A 15,391-nucleotide genomic window follows, 5' to 3' on the forward strand; every position below is an offset into this window, starting at 1 on the left:
ATTTCCCTTCCACGCTGACCTAGCAGAGGTTCTCCAAGAGGGCTCTACCCCTGCCTCAGTCTTCTGTGTGAATATCCAGGTGTTTCCATACATCTTCTGAAATCTAGGCAGAGATTCCCAAGCCTCGGCTCTTGACTTTTGTACACCCACAGGCTCAACACCATGTGAAAGCCACCAAGGCTTGGGGCTTGCACCCTCTGAAGCAATGGCCAGAGCTTTACCATGGTCCCTTTTACCCACAGCTGGGACTCAGGGCACCATGTCCCAAGGCTGCACAAAGCATGGGGCCCCTGAACCTAGCCCAGGAAGCCATTTTTCCCTCCTAGATCTCCAGATGGAGATCTCCAGATGGAGGGGCTTCTGTGAAGGTCTCTGACATGCCTTGGAGACGTTTTCCCCATTGTCTTGGTGATTAATATTTGGCTTCTTGTTAGTTATGCAAACTTCTGCAGAGGGCTTGAATTTCTCCACAGAAAATGGAATTTTCTTTTCTATTGCATCATCAGGCTGCAAATTTTCCAAACTTTTATGCTCTGCTTCCACTTGAAAGCTTTGCCAGTTAGAAATTTCTTTCACCAGATAGCCTAAACGCTCTCTCTCAAGTTTAATGTTCCACAGCTCTCTACTGCGGGGGCAGGGGGAGGGGAGCAAAATGTTGCTAGTCTCTTTGTTAAAGCATAGCAAGAGTGATCTTTACTCCAGTTCCCAACAAGTTTCTCATCTCCATCTGAGACCACCTCAACCTAGACTTCATTGTTTATATCACTATAAGCATTTTGGTCAAAGCCATTCAACAAATCTCTAGGAAGTTCCAACTTTTCCACATTTTTCTGTCTTCTTCTGAGCCTTCCAAACTGTTCTAACCTCTGCCTGTTACCCTGTTACAAAGCCACTTCCACATTTTCGGGTATCCTTATTGCAGGTGTCAGTACAAATTTACTGTATTCGTTCATTCTTACACTGCTATAAAGAACGACCCAAGCCTGGGTGATTTATAAAGAAAAGAGGTTTTAATTGGCTCACAGTTCCACAGTGCTGGGGAAGGCTCAGGAAACTTAAAATCAAGGCACAATGGGAAGCCAACACGACCTTCTTCATGCGGTGGTAGGACAGAGAAGTGCGGAGTGAAGTGGGGAAAAGCCACTTATAAAATCATGATATCTCATGAGAACTTGCTCACTATCATGAAAACTGTGGGGGAACTGCCCCCATGATCTAATCACCTCCCACAAGATCCTGCCTTCAACGTGTGGAGATTACAATTTGGATTACAATTCAAGATGAAATTTTGGGTGGAGACACAGTCAAATCATATCAGGAATAGAGGACTCAAAAACAAATTCATATATATAAGAACTGACATGTAAGGGTAGCAATATAAACGGATGAAGAAAGAATAAATTATTTAGATGTTAGTATTGGAAAAACTGTTACACAATGTGGTTGGGAAAGTTTAAATCTCTTTCTTACAACAGATCAAAGGGTCACTCCATAGGGATTAAACACCTAAGTGTGAAAAAAGAAAATTATAAAATTAATATAAAAAATGTGAAATACCCTCACAACCTTGAAGAAAGAAAAGACTTCACACAGACAGCTGCAAAAGTGCAAATCTTAAAGGAGAATTCATTTAAGAATTTTATTAAAGATCTCTGTTCAGTGAAAGACACTTTAAACAAAAGCAAAAGTAGTTAAAAAAAAAGATATTAGTAATGTCTAAAAACAAGAGATAAATACTTAAAATATACAAAAGAACACCTGAAAATCCAGATTGCAGTCAAAAAAATAGGCAAGGATATTAACTTGCAATTCCAAGGTGGAAACTAAATGGTTAACAAGGTATGAAGAGATGTTTCAACTCACTAGTAATCAAAACATACAAAGTACAATCATGGTGAAATACCATTTTGCACCTATCATATTGTGAAATGACTCAGGATGGGGGGCTGACTATATCAGAAAGATGACCATGAAATTAAAGGGTTGAGATTTTGAGCTACATGATATCAGCCTGACATCCTTTGATCGGGAGTGGGGACTAGAGATTGAGTTTAACTGCATGGTCGTTTATTCAAGCAATTATACCTAGAAATGAAACCTCAGTAAACTCTGACACTGAAGCTTAGGTGAGCTTAGGTGATCAGCAGCACTGTGTATTGTTACACATTGATGTGCTGGGAGGGTAATGCATCCCTGAGGACAATGAAAGCTTTGTGTTTGGAACCCTGCTGGACTTTGCCTTATGCCTCTCTTTGGCTGGTACCAATTTGTGTTCTTTTGCTATAATAAAACTATAATAAGAAGCATAACGCTTTCCTGAGTTCTGTGAATCATTCTAGAGAATTGTGGAACCTGAGGGGAGAGTGAGAACTCCCAAATTATAGCCAATTGGTTAGAATGAAAGTGGTCTAGAGGCCCCCAAATTTGTGGCTTGTGGTGTCTGAGTAAGGGCAGTCTTGTGAAGAACTGTGACCTTAACCAGTGAAATTTGACCTCTCCAGAGAGTTGGTGTCAGAAACTATTGCAGATGTGCATGACAATAATGAAACGATCCAAATATTTAAGAATAAAGTGTTAATGAAATAGAATGAATACCTTGATTTATTCAGCATTAAGGTAACACATAATATACTAATAGATGAATAATACTTCAAAATGGGATTCTAGATATATTAAGCAACAAAATCAAGATCAAACATTGTCATTAAATAACTCCAGTTTTTTAGGAAAATATACATGTATCTTTTGGTAGTAGGATATCAAATTATTTTTCCTTCTTTTTGCCATTTTCTATTTTTACTTCAATAAACCTTATTTTTCTAAGAAGAATAAAATGCAATTCTTTAAAATTTTAGGAGGACATTATTGTAAGTATACTTTTTACTATTTTTAAAATTTTATAATGTACTTATTTTTCCATATGCTGAATATTGCTAACATAAAGTCTGCCAAGACCCTCTGGTGAGCTCTAGTCTAGGTTCCACGTGAATGTGGTTATAGCTCAGCCTCAGATCCTTGCTTTCTTGTTTGCTTAAGCATTCAGGGTGCATGACATGGTCTTCAGCATTTGGCCTTTTGTCTTTTAGCATTTTCAGGGACTTGGCTCTCACAGAGGTCTTCCTCTAGGGGAACTCTAGTAGTAGGGAGCATCATATCTGGCAAATGGTATGTGAGAGAGGACTCTTGGAAAATTGCCATCTATCCAGCTCACCTTGACCTACCTCTGTGAGGCAAACTTTGAACCTAGAGAGTCTCCAAAAGTGGGGCTTTCCATTTAACTCAGAAAGGATAGGGAGGTGTATGGGACTGAGCACACTTTGTGACATCATCATTCCATGTGATGTGAATCCACCTAGAAAAGGGCTGGGCCACTGTACTAGCTTGTTTGTTCTAATATTGATATACTATTCTTAGTTAGACAATAATTGCTCTGTAGAAATAAGAAAAGCAAGCTAAAATTTAGAACATCAGATGTAGAATTTTTGTTTCCCTCCACATTTTTAAATTTAAAGATACATTTTCAAAACTATATTAGTGATGCTGAAAAGGAAAGAAAAGAAAAATAAACTTGTCTCTTAAAAAATCATCTTCACATACAACCCAGTGTAGGCTAATTCTGCCTCTGACTTTGTAAATATTTTTATTGCCTGATACACCAATAAACTTAAAATGGTGATATTATGGGGTTCTTAAATGATCAGGTTTGAAATATTAGCCTGGGGTAACTTTTTGAATAGCAATGTTAGAAAAATTCTATGGAACTACTGTGCATAGGTCTTATATTATTTAATTTAATGGTACAAATATATGCACCTCATTTTCTTATCTCTAAAATATCACTTTCTAAAGAAATTGTGTGAGAATAGAGTTTAGAAGAGTGCTCTTGTGCTGTAACTGGAAATTCTACACCCTATTTCTGGCCCTTACTTTAACAAACTGAAGCAGGAATACAATTTTTTTTTTTTTAAAAGAAAACGACCTTGGCAAAAGCTTTTCCCTTTGTTTTCTGCCCTTGTTGGTTAATAGCATATTAAAGATAATGAGCACTGTACTAGGTGCCATGGGAAGTCACAGGAAAGAGAATCTCATTGCCCACCCAGAAGAGGCAATGGTCATGACTTAAATGCTGTTTGAGGTAAATTGCTCTTATGCCCCCAATGGATGATCTGTTTTATTCTGAGCCCCTAGGGCCTCAGGAACTCCTTTAAATTGGAGATTCCCCCGCTTTCTTCACATTATATACCCATTTCTACACTTCCACACATATTTCATTTCATATTCGGTTAGCTCTGCTTTAAGAAGAGATGAATGAAAAAAGTTTTGTCAGAATGAAAACTCTTGAGAAAGTATACAAAGCTGTACTTTTTGTATTGTATTGTATTGTATTTTTCTTGTACAGCTATACTGTATATTTTACAGTCCTAAGTATTTGACTACAAATATTGATTTAATATAGTAGCCATATATATATATATATATATGCTTAATAAGGTTTTTATTCTTTCACACCACCAGGACCTCTAGTCCATTAACTCCATGAGCTTTCCAATGTCACTATCTTTTTACCAACCTTGGATTCTATACTCTACATTTAGCAACACCTCTTTGAATGAATTCCATTGCTAGTTTTTTACCAAATAATATCTTCTCAACACAATCCCAACTCTAGTTACTTCCAATTCTTAAACTACATGTTTCTTGTATCCACATAGCTGAGTGTTGTCAGGGGAAACCATACCATCATTGATACACATTATCATAATGTGATCTCACATTAAATTCTTGACCATAAACCCTAAGTGGACCTTTAGTGCTACATAATAGACAATTCTATTTGACATTTCCCTGGACATTCCTATTTTACCTTAGACGATGATTTCATACCTCTTCCTTTCATTTCAAATCTCTGACACTTCTTCCTTCTCCACAGTATCAGACAATGACTTATTTTTTGTTTCACTGACAAAATAGAAGCAATCAGAAAAACTTTCCAATTGTTGCTATTATTTGGTTTGCCACATGCCTTGCACTTAGATCCTTGTATTTTACCATGCATCTGGTTATGCACATTAACTACTAGTCATTTTATCTGAAGCCACTTGAGTTTTCCTCTAACCTACTCAAAAACTTCACGCCTGCATTGTTTTCCCTCTCTAAATGATAATTGCTTCTGGTTTGCAGACATGTGGCACTGTCTCTCATTGAACTCACATCTCTTTCCAGCCATTGCTCTGTTTTTCCAAATCAGGGCAGGGGGTGGGAGTTTATTAAACAGAAAATCAGAGAACACTTCCCTTGTAAAGTAACCTCTAGCCTGATAACTTGATTTGCCTACTGAACGACTCTGGTATAAAAATGTAAATGACTGGGCTGGGTACAGTGGCTCCTGCCTGTAATCCTAGCAGTTTGGGAGGCCGAGGTGGGCAGATCACTTGAGGTCAGGAGTTTGAGACCAGCCTTACCAACATGGTGAAACCCTATCTCTATTAAAAATACAAAAATTAGCCAGGTGTGGTAGTGCACGCCTATAATCCCAGCTACTAGAGAGGCTGAGGCAGAAGAATCGCTTGAGCCCAGGAGGGGGAGCACTCCAGCCTTGGTAATTCAGTGAGACTCTGTCAGAAAAGAGGGGAGGGGAGGGGAGGGGAGGGGAGGGGAGGGGAGGGGAGGGGAGGGGAGGGCTAAAATCAAACCCTCCATTCTCATCCTCTAGCCCATCCTGCTCCACAAGCATCCTTTCCCAACTACATTGTTTTGAATGCTCAGACAATAACCTGGTGTCATCCTTGACTTTCTTCTTTCTCTCGCCCATGTTAAAGTTTAACTGTCCATAGTAGAAAGCATAGCTGTCATGCAAGTACAAAATAAACATATGGCAAAGACACATTAAAGAGAGAACCAGTAAGATGTATTTATAAGCTAACTAAGAAATAAATATTAGAAAAAGATTGCTATGTTAGATATAAAACTGGTTAGTATCCCAAAGAGCAATAAAGTATAATTTGGGGGTTATCTTTGTTACCAGACAATGGTTATTTTAACAACTATTGGACAGAAGTCTCCCTATTATCCTGTAACTTTAATAAACCTGGCACGTTTAATCCAAAGTTCTTATACTGAGATAACATTTAAGTAGGCCTTTGGCCCCATGAAACATCGAAAGGATATGCCATCCAACTCTTGCTTTATTTTCCAAGTTTTTCATAATTTTAATTAACATGGAACATGGAATCCATCAATAAATTCTGTTGGTTCTAACAAAAATATTTTCAGGATTCAAATATTTCTCTGTTTTTTGCTACCTTCCTGATTCAAGTCATCATCTCTTGCCTGGATATTTGTAAGGTTTCCCTATCTAGTCTCTCTTGTTATTCCCTTTGTTTTCTAATTTATTCTCCATAGCAAGGGCAGAATGATCCTGATCCATTAAAAACATTTGAATGGTTTACTGTTTCACTCAGAATAAAATTCGAAGTCCTTACATTGGTCTACAAGTTATGATTGTCTTATTCTGGCCACTTTCCTGATTTTATCTCCTCCATTGTACCTTAGTCTTCTTGCTTATTCTCTAAGAGCCAATTATCCTGCCTTAGGGATGTTTTTGCTTAGAAAGCTCTTATTCCTAGCAACTTAGAAAGCTTCTATTCCTAGCTTTCTGTATGGCTCACTTCCTCACTTCATTTGGGTCTCTCTAAAATGTTACTTTATAAGAGAAGCATTCTCTGATTTCCTGTTTAATAGACTCCCACCTCTTGCTCTGATTTATTTCTCTTTATAGCCCTTATTAGCACCAACATACTATAAATTTATGTTTGTTTATTACCAGTTTCTCTTTCCTAGAATGTACATTTCATGAGAGTAAGAACTATATTTTATTAACGATAAACCCAGTACATAACAGATCTGTTGAATGAATAAATGAACGTAGAGTTCTTTCTTGGAAATTACAGAGAGGCTTTCACTTATCAGTAACCTAACCTACTGATTACCTGTTTCCTTTTTCTGTAAATACACAAACCCATTCTTATATAAGTGTGGTCCTGTTTCATAATTATAAAAGCTACCCCTTTTCAAATGAGTAATCTCATAAAAGCCACGGCTTTTATTTTGCTGTAACTCTTAGAACAGGCATTAAAGTCTGTGAAGAAGTCAAAATAATAGTGTCCAGGATGCAGGGGAGATTGACTTTTCCATTTCAAAGACTCCGCAGTACCAATTAAGGTCCCATTAGTTCAATGCATCAACAGACTAAATGCGTTTAAGGAAGTTCAAAACCCCATGGTGATGAACTTCTGTTTACTCTTCTCCTGCTACATTATCTTAGGCTAGTGGTTCTCAAAGCCTTGTTCCAGGACCAGCAGCATCTACCTTACCTGGGACACTTAGAAAATACAGATTTTTAGCCTCAACTCAGACCTGCTGATCAGAAACTCTGGGATGTTCAGCTCTTCCATCTGTGTTTTAGCAAGCCTTCCAGATTCTGATGCTCATGTAAAGCTTAGAACCACTACCTTAGGTAGTTGGCTTCCATACTTGAGAGGCAGTGGTGAAGTTAACAATGCTTGAGTCCAGTGCCTCAAATCAAATCTTAGCTTTGTTGCTTTCTAGCTATGCAACTTTAACTAAGTTACTTAACTTCTCTGTGTCTCATCTTCTTTGTATATGAACTGGAAATATCAATAGCACCAAATCTTGTAGATGTATTATGAAGATTAATTAATTAATATACCTAAGTGAAACATTTAGGATAATGCCTGGCATATAATAAGAAATGACTGCAAAGTAGATAAGCATTGGCATTATTTAAAAATTAGATTTTTGAATGCCTTTTGGTATGCTTTCTATACTAGTTTATAAATTATTTGAGGGAAAAATATATCTTATATTTCTTTACCCCCATAAAACTGAGCATATTATTGTTAATATAATCATTAGCTGCATGCTTACTATGTGCCAGGGAATGTGCTAAGAGCTGTAATATTCTGCTCTTGACTCGAACTGAAAGAGAAGTCTACATTAATCTGTCCATTGCAATTATTTTTGCATTATTTCAGAAATTTTTAAAAATGTCATAACCAATAAGCCGCAATCATTACTTATATGAAAACGAGGAAGTCACACAAATTGTAGATCTTTTGTAGCCTATTTGAATTGTGTAGAATTTCTGTGCAACTATATGTATATATCTCATTAATTTGTTATAAAGAACAAGAAATGTTAATGTCAAGTCAAATTGCCTGTAAATGACTTAAGGAATATGTTAATGATCTTGCTCTAAATGAATAATTATAAAGCAGGTGCACTGGAGATATGATCATTTAACTGAAAGAAAGCAGCTTCTAATGGCTTCAATAACCAACATAATGGTGATATCAGAGAAGCCTGTTAAACTCATCGTTCATGCCATTCATTTAATACACAAGAGAACTTCAGATGGAATCTCTCTGTGGACCCATTGTCCTGCTTATTTAAATAACAGTTAATTTAAACACACACCCAAGTCAAAACTGCATTATTTCTAACATATCTCTTTCTAATAAACTATATTCTCCTTTAACAGAGCTCCTGTCTGGAAGAAATATACCTGTATATTTATGTAGGCACCATTCTTTTCCTGTTGAGATTTAACCTCCATTAGTGTTACAGGAAATGAAGAAGACTGATAGTAAAACTTTTTGACCAAGGCCCTAAAAGGGAGCTGCCACCATGTTCCTCAGGGTCCAAAAGGAATAGAAGCCAGTGGATTTAAGCAAAGTTGACAAAATTTTGATTTACTGTGTTGAGGACCCTTAGTTGAAATGAACATAACTCACACTTTTAAAAACAAAGTACATTTAATACCAATGTTTACAAACATAAATAGAGTGAAAAAATAGATATGGATATCTAGGTCATTTCATTTGAATTTTGAACTTCTTCATATAAGGACTTTGGTTATGAGTGAGAGGAATCAAACTCCAACTGGCTTAAGCCGAAAAGGGAATTTTTTGACTCAAATATCCGAAAAGTCTAGGGTTAACTCCTTTCAGCCATGGCTAGATTCAGATGCTCAAGACTTTCCTCTGCCAACTGCTTCTCTTCCAGACAAACTTTTTCATAATGGGACAAGAGAGTCATAGCATATACCACCTGTCACCCTAAAGACCCACATGAAGCTAGCTTAATTTCAGCTGAAAAATGATGTTTTCCCTACTTGATTGATTGGGCAGAGAATTTCTGATGAATAATCTGACTGGTCTAAATTAGGTTGTATGACTGCCTCTATGCAGGGGTGCAAGGAAACAGGGCTATCTTTTTTTCACTGAAACATGGAATCAGGACCCCACATGAAAGCTGCATGTTTACTAAAGGAAGTGGAAAGAGATGCTGGGATCCTTAACATATTCCTTTGCATTTCATTGTTGATTATCCAATATATATGTACCCCTTCTTTTTTTCTCACATATATACTTTATTTTATTTTTGAAACAGGGCCTCGCTTTGTCACCCAGGCTGGAGTGCGGTAGTGTAGTCTCTGTTCGCTGCAGCCTCCACTTCCTGGACTCAAGCAATCCTCCTTCCTAGGTGTCGAATAGCTGAAACTACAGGCACATACGACCACGCCTGGCTAGTTTTTGTGTTTTTAGTAGAGATGGGCTTTCACCATCTGTGGTCTTGAGGCTGGTCTTGAACTCATGGCCTCAAGTGAGTCTGCCTCAGCCTCCCAAAGTGTTGGCATTATAGACATGTGTCACCATGCCTGGCCACATATATACTTTTAAATACATACTATACAGTAACTTCATCAATATAGACTCAGAAATATAAGCTCCCCCTTCTCTGGTGTACTGTTTGATTTCTGCATTTATTTCTAAGATCAGGAGTTCTCTAGTTTATGTACATCGTGTCTTCTGGTCAGGACATGGCTCCTCATGGCATGGCTAACTATGGCTAACAACTCTATTTTAGAGTGTGTTACTTGCACACAGTATTCACGACATTATGATTTCTAATTGCAAATGACAAATCTAGTTCAGAAGTAGGCTGTCTTTGTCCTTATGTGATATCCTCAGCTCCACCTTTTTGACGAGTTCTCCCTATTTGGTCTGTATCCAGTTATTGATAGCTCATGTCCCAACTCCTAATAGCTTTTCAGTCGCAGGGTAAATGGAGTTGAGAATTAAATGAGATTAATGCAAGAGCTGATCACAATGTCCAACATATAGAAAGTGCCCAATAAATGATGGCTTTTATATTGCAACTCTTGTTATTCTATTGTCATTATTATCATCATTGTTGTCATCAACATCATCATTTCTTTTCTTTTTTTTTTTTTTTTTTTTTGAGATGGAATTTTGCTCATGTTGCCTAGGCTGGAGTGCAGTGGTGAGGTCTCAGCTCACTGCAGCCTCCGCCTCTGAGGTTCAAGTGGTTCTCCTGTCTCTGCCTCCAGAGTAGCTGGGATTATAGGCATCCACCACCACACCCTGCTAATCTTTTTTTTTTTTTTTTTTTGTATTTTTAGTAGAGACAGGGTTTCTCCTTGTAGGTCAGGCTGATCTAGAACTCCCAACTCAGGTGATCCACCGGCCTTGGCCTCTGAAGGTGCTGGGATTATAGGCGTGAGCCACTGCACCTGTCCTATTGTCATCATTTCTCGATAGCTTGTAATGCAAGTCCTAGAATTGGCTTGATCGAGGTCACCTGATAATCTTGTGGTAGGAGGGAAGGGAGTTAAAAGTCCATTCCGTAATCAATCAAACCTAGAGAATAAATTACTCCCAGGCTATATGGGCTCTATTTTTAGGGGAAGAAATAACAAATGCCAGGCAAGCAAGAACAACATATATCCACTACATTTTCCTAATCAACTACCTAGCCCATTGAACATTTGTTTTTGCTAAAGATTCTTAAACTTCGCAAATTTGCAAAAAGTTTTCTAATATCAAAGTTTGAAGCTTTAGAAAAGTAACCTCAGAAGGATTAAGTAGACATGACTATCTAAAGATACTATTGATATTTGTAACAGAAAGACTTGGTAAGATTAAAGTGTGTGTTTCCAAGTTTGCAAGCTTCAGCTAAATCATCTGTCAATGTATTTTTATTTAGAAGTCATTTTCAGATAGCGGTATTAGTTTAACTTATTCCAATGTAATAGAATTTTTAGAGGTAAAAGTAATATAGATAATACAATCTACACATACATTCTTCTATTTCCAGCATTTTTGTTTATGAGTTACTTTAACTATGATATTACAAGGAAGAGGGGAACAAACAACAGAATTGTGAATATATCTGCTCTGAAGTATAATAAAACAGGTGTACCTTAATAGGTCTACCAGGAATGTTTTAGTTGTTAGCATCTTTTAAATGCTTCTGCTGAGAAACCATGTTTTCATAACAAGGTTGGTGAGTATTAAACCTGTGATAGTTCTTTCTGGGATTACTATAATTTACAAAAACAATAAAAACCTGCTAAAAACATTTATGTATTTTTAAATGTTGTAATCTAGGGATCCCACTGATATTTGTGGTGAAAGATTTGCCCAAGGCTACATAACCCTGCTTGTACATTGCCAGGACTGCAGTCTGTTTTATAACAGATTCATTTATCTCCAAATAAATAAATTACTTTTGTGAACATTTAGAAACATTTGCATAATTAGGCTGTAAGATCTTAGCAGTCTTTTTCATAATAATTAAACTAATCTAATCTTGGACAGGGTAAACAGACTTACTAGGATGAGAGCAGCCTTCAGGCAAGGAACTTACCGCATTCTACAGGAACTGTAAGGCTGATGATGTTTGTTAATTATGCAGAGCTTTTACTCCCCAGTAATAGCAGCGTTTGTATTGCCTGAAGCTTAGATAGCTACTCTCAGGCACATAAAAATTAGACTCTGCTTTTTTGACATTCTCCAAAAAAAAAAAAAAAAAAAGAAGATACTTCAAAATGATTATATGCTTTCAACAAGGAGGGCATTAGCTTTCCACTGATGGAATCTTTATTTGGTTACAATTGACCCATTCTTCAGTCAGGTGATCTTGATTATATTTAGATCTGGAGCTTTTCAGACTGTATACAGATACACAGAGCTGAGGTTTAATAAAAAAGCAGCAAAATGAATGACTACATTTCAATCCTTGGAACTTCCTGGAATCCCAAATTTGAAAAATAGGCACTCTAGCCCATGTCATTTTGAAGATCCTCATTTTATTTACAATTATTAAAAGGGAACTTTGTAATAATTAAATTAATGCAAATTAAGGTTTTGCAAAATTTCAGTGGTTTATAAAAATATCTCTTCATCACACAGGTTGGCTCATGTATTGGTTTTAGTGACAACTTAGCTGGAGGGAACCACTCTCTGTGTTTCTGCTTATAGCTAGTATACTTACCTTAATGACACAAAACTGAAAAATGAGTTGTCAAACAGATAAGATGAATTTCACCAACTTGACAAAAATTTTATGTAATACTTATTATATCCCCCACTGCTATAGAAATGTATTCCACCATGTTTTTTTTCAAAGGGAATCTAAATAACTGATGATTCAGAAAACAAGTCTAGGGAATATCAGTGAATTAGGAATTTATAAGTGGAGTAAATGTTCACTGGGGGCACATGTGTTCATATGAAATGTTGAATAAATGTGGTTGCACTAATTGTAAGAAAAGTGATGGCATTATCTGTCCTTTACATGTTCTCTCTCATTTTTGCCTATAATTTATTCACTTATACACAACATGTTTTATTTTCACGTATTTACATGGGCTCCCAAGATGATTATTTATTCTAGAAATGTTCAAACCTCACAGTGCATTTAATTAAGACATCACAAGCCACTTTCTCCATGGAAAGAGATTTGTGATGCCACAAGCATAGCCTATATGAAATTGACAATCAGAAACTACAAATTAAAGTTGAAAAAAAAAAGTGCTGTATAAACTCAAATTTGGGGGGAAGAGAGGGGGAAAGATACGGCAAAAGAAAGCAATTCATCATTTTTTCTCAAAGAAGCTGTCCTACAATAAAAGTGGAAGCAATGGTCTCTACTCAGTCTTTTACAAATTACATTTTTGATAACTTAGAAGTTTATTAAAATATTTAGTAAACATTGTGTATTAAACTCACCCATTTAGCCATGAACTTTTTTTTTTTTGAGATAGAGACTCACTCAGGCTGGAGTCAGTAGAGCAATCTCTGATCACTGCAACCTCTGCCTCCAGAGTTCAAGCAATTCTCCTGCCTCAGCCTCCCAAGTAGCTGGGACTACCGGCGTGTGCCTACAGTCCTGGCTAATTTTTTTGTATTTTTAGTAGAGAAGGGGTTTCACCATATTGGCCAGGCTGAGATTTTTCTGAAGTTCCTTGGGTAAATGTGTTTGTTTCTTACTTCCACATGACTGAATGCTCTTTGAGAGTATAGTTTCTTCATCTTTGAATCCAGTATCTTGCATGTAATGACCCTTTAGTGTTTGCTGAATGAATGGACAAGTTGCAACCTGTATCTTAGGAACTGGGTCACTATAATTTTGGAGAGCGCTAAAGAAAGTTCATTTTGACAAACTGATTTACCATTGTTTTGTATAACCTTGCAATCATTGGTTTGTATGTCATTAACTGTCTTCAATTCTCTGTCAATCTCTTTAGATTTGACATCCTCATCTTTGACCTAAATTAAAAGTAAAACTGAAAATTCAATCTTTGAAAAGAAACATTCACAAACATAATAATATTAGCAGCACAAAAATATGCTCACCTAAGATGTTCTTACGTAAAATGCAAGTGTGATTTCATCGATTCTAACATCTACTGTTACCGTCTGATGAATCAGCAAATGAACTTTCCAAAAATCTTGGTTTTTGCATAATTTTCCACACACCAGTTTACTTAAAAGAAATCAAAGCCTTGGAAAGCAAGCCCATGAATGAACACAGCATACTAATCAAAATGCACTTCTTGGCACTTTTCCTATGGTAACCCAAGGGAAAATATGTCTGCCACTCCACAGCAAGCATAAAATTTCATCCTGACTTTCAGGCAAAACACCAATGTAATTGACATGTACTACTAATCAGATGAGTATATCACATGATAATATCTTTTCCTCTGTGACTAAGAGTGATATGCTTCAGTGGTTATCACAGCATGCATGAGGCTACCCTCTTTATATGCACATAGGTGTTCAAGTAATGCATTTTGAAAACCTCACAAGGCACTCTACCCATATGTGGTTAAATAATTGAAGCAATTGCCATGTGAGTTGCTGGTCACCACATCTGTATGTTTTTCCAGGCTGCAGTCAGCACCAGATGTTCTACCATATGATAGTTCATGATGCCACAAGGTATTTCTGACAAGCGTAGCGGTGATGCAGGCCCCATGTTAAGTTTGCCTGCAGTGAATCAGAACTAAGAAGGGACAGCATGGTGGCTGAAAAGACACTTATCTGAAGGACTCCACCAAACCTTGCCGAGTGGGTAGAGCCACAGGGATAAGAAACACACTTTTCCCTCTGCAATCATAGAAGTTGCTAGACCTAATAAAATCTCCCAATCTCACACTAATCTGCAAATCTCTTATAATTCAGCTGCCCATTACATCAGCCATTTGTGAATATATTAAAAATTTTGCTTAAGCATATTGGTTATTTTACTTAGGAGCTAACCTCTTGATGTGTTGATGGACATTTGATTCATTGCAGAGGTTTACTGCACTTTTTTGCTAGGAATGTACTCCTGTAATTTGACAAAATTTTTATATCTGTATACATTTTTTAAACTACATGTGTGACCTATCTGTCACATACTCCTTTATGAAAAATAGTTTTTTTTATTGATTCATTTTATAAATATTTATTGTGTACTCTTATATGCCAGACACTGTTCTAGGTATTAAACATACAACAATAAATAAAACAGAAAAAAAGTCTCTTTGTCTCTGTACTTATATATTTGAAATCAAAGCAAGAGACATTTATTCTACTGAGGAAGCTTATATTCTTCTTTTTTTCTCCCCCACTCCCTCCTTCCCCCCCTCCTTCCCGCCCTCCTTCCCTTCCTTGCTTTCTTTCCTTCCTCTCTTTTTCTTTTTTTTTTTTTTTGAGACAGCTTTTTCCTCCATTGCCCAGGCTAGAGTGCAGCGGCATAATCACAGCTCACTGTAACCTCAAATTGCCTGGGCTCAGGTGATCCTCCCACCTCAGCCTCCCTAGTAGCTGGGACTACAGGCACACACCACCATGACCAGCTAATACTTGTATATTTTGTAAAGTCTGGATTTGGCTATGCTGCCCAGGCTGGTCTTGAATTCCTGGGCTCAAGAGATCCATTCCCCTTGGCCTCCCAAAGTGCTGGGATTACAGGTGTGAACCATTGTGCCCAGACAGGAGCTTATATTCTTTTGAGG

At 37.0% G+C, this 15,391-nt stretch overlaps 1 long non-coding RNA gene across 1 annotated transcript in view; it reads left to right on the forward strand.

Annotated features, from left to right (window-relative positions):
• The window catches only part of LOC108588829 (uncharacterized), a 147,495-nt gene that overhangs the window by 6,798 nt on the left and 125,306 nt on the right, over positions 1-15,391 (forward strand). The window lies entirely within an intron of this gene.

This window comes from Callithrix jacchus, chromosome 17 (genome assembly GCF_049354715.1).
Source record: "Callithrix jacchus isolate 240 chromosome 17, calJac240_pri, whole genome shotgun sequence".
Classification (NCBI taxonomy): Eukaryota; Metazoa; Chordata; class Mammalia; order Primates; family Cebidae; genus Callithrix; species Callithrix jacchus.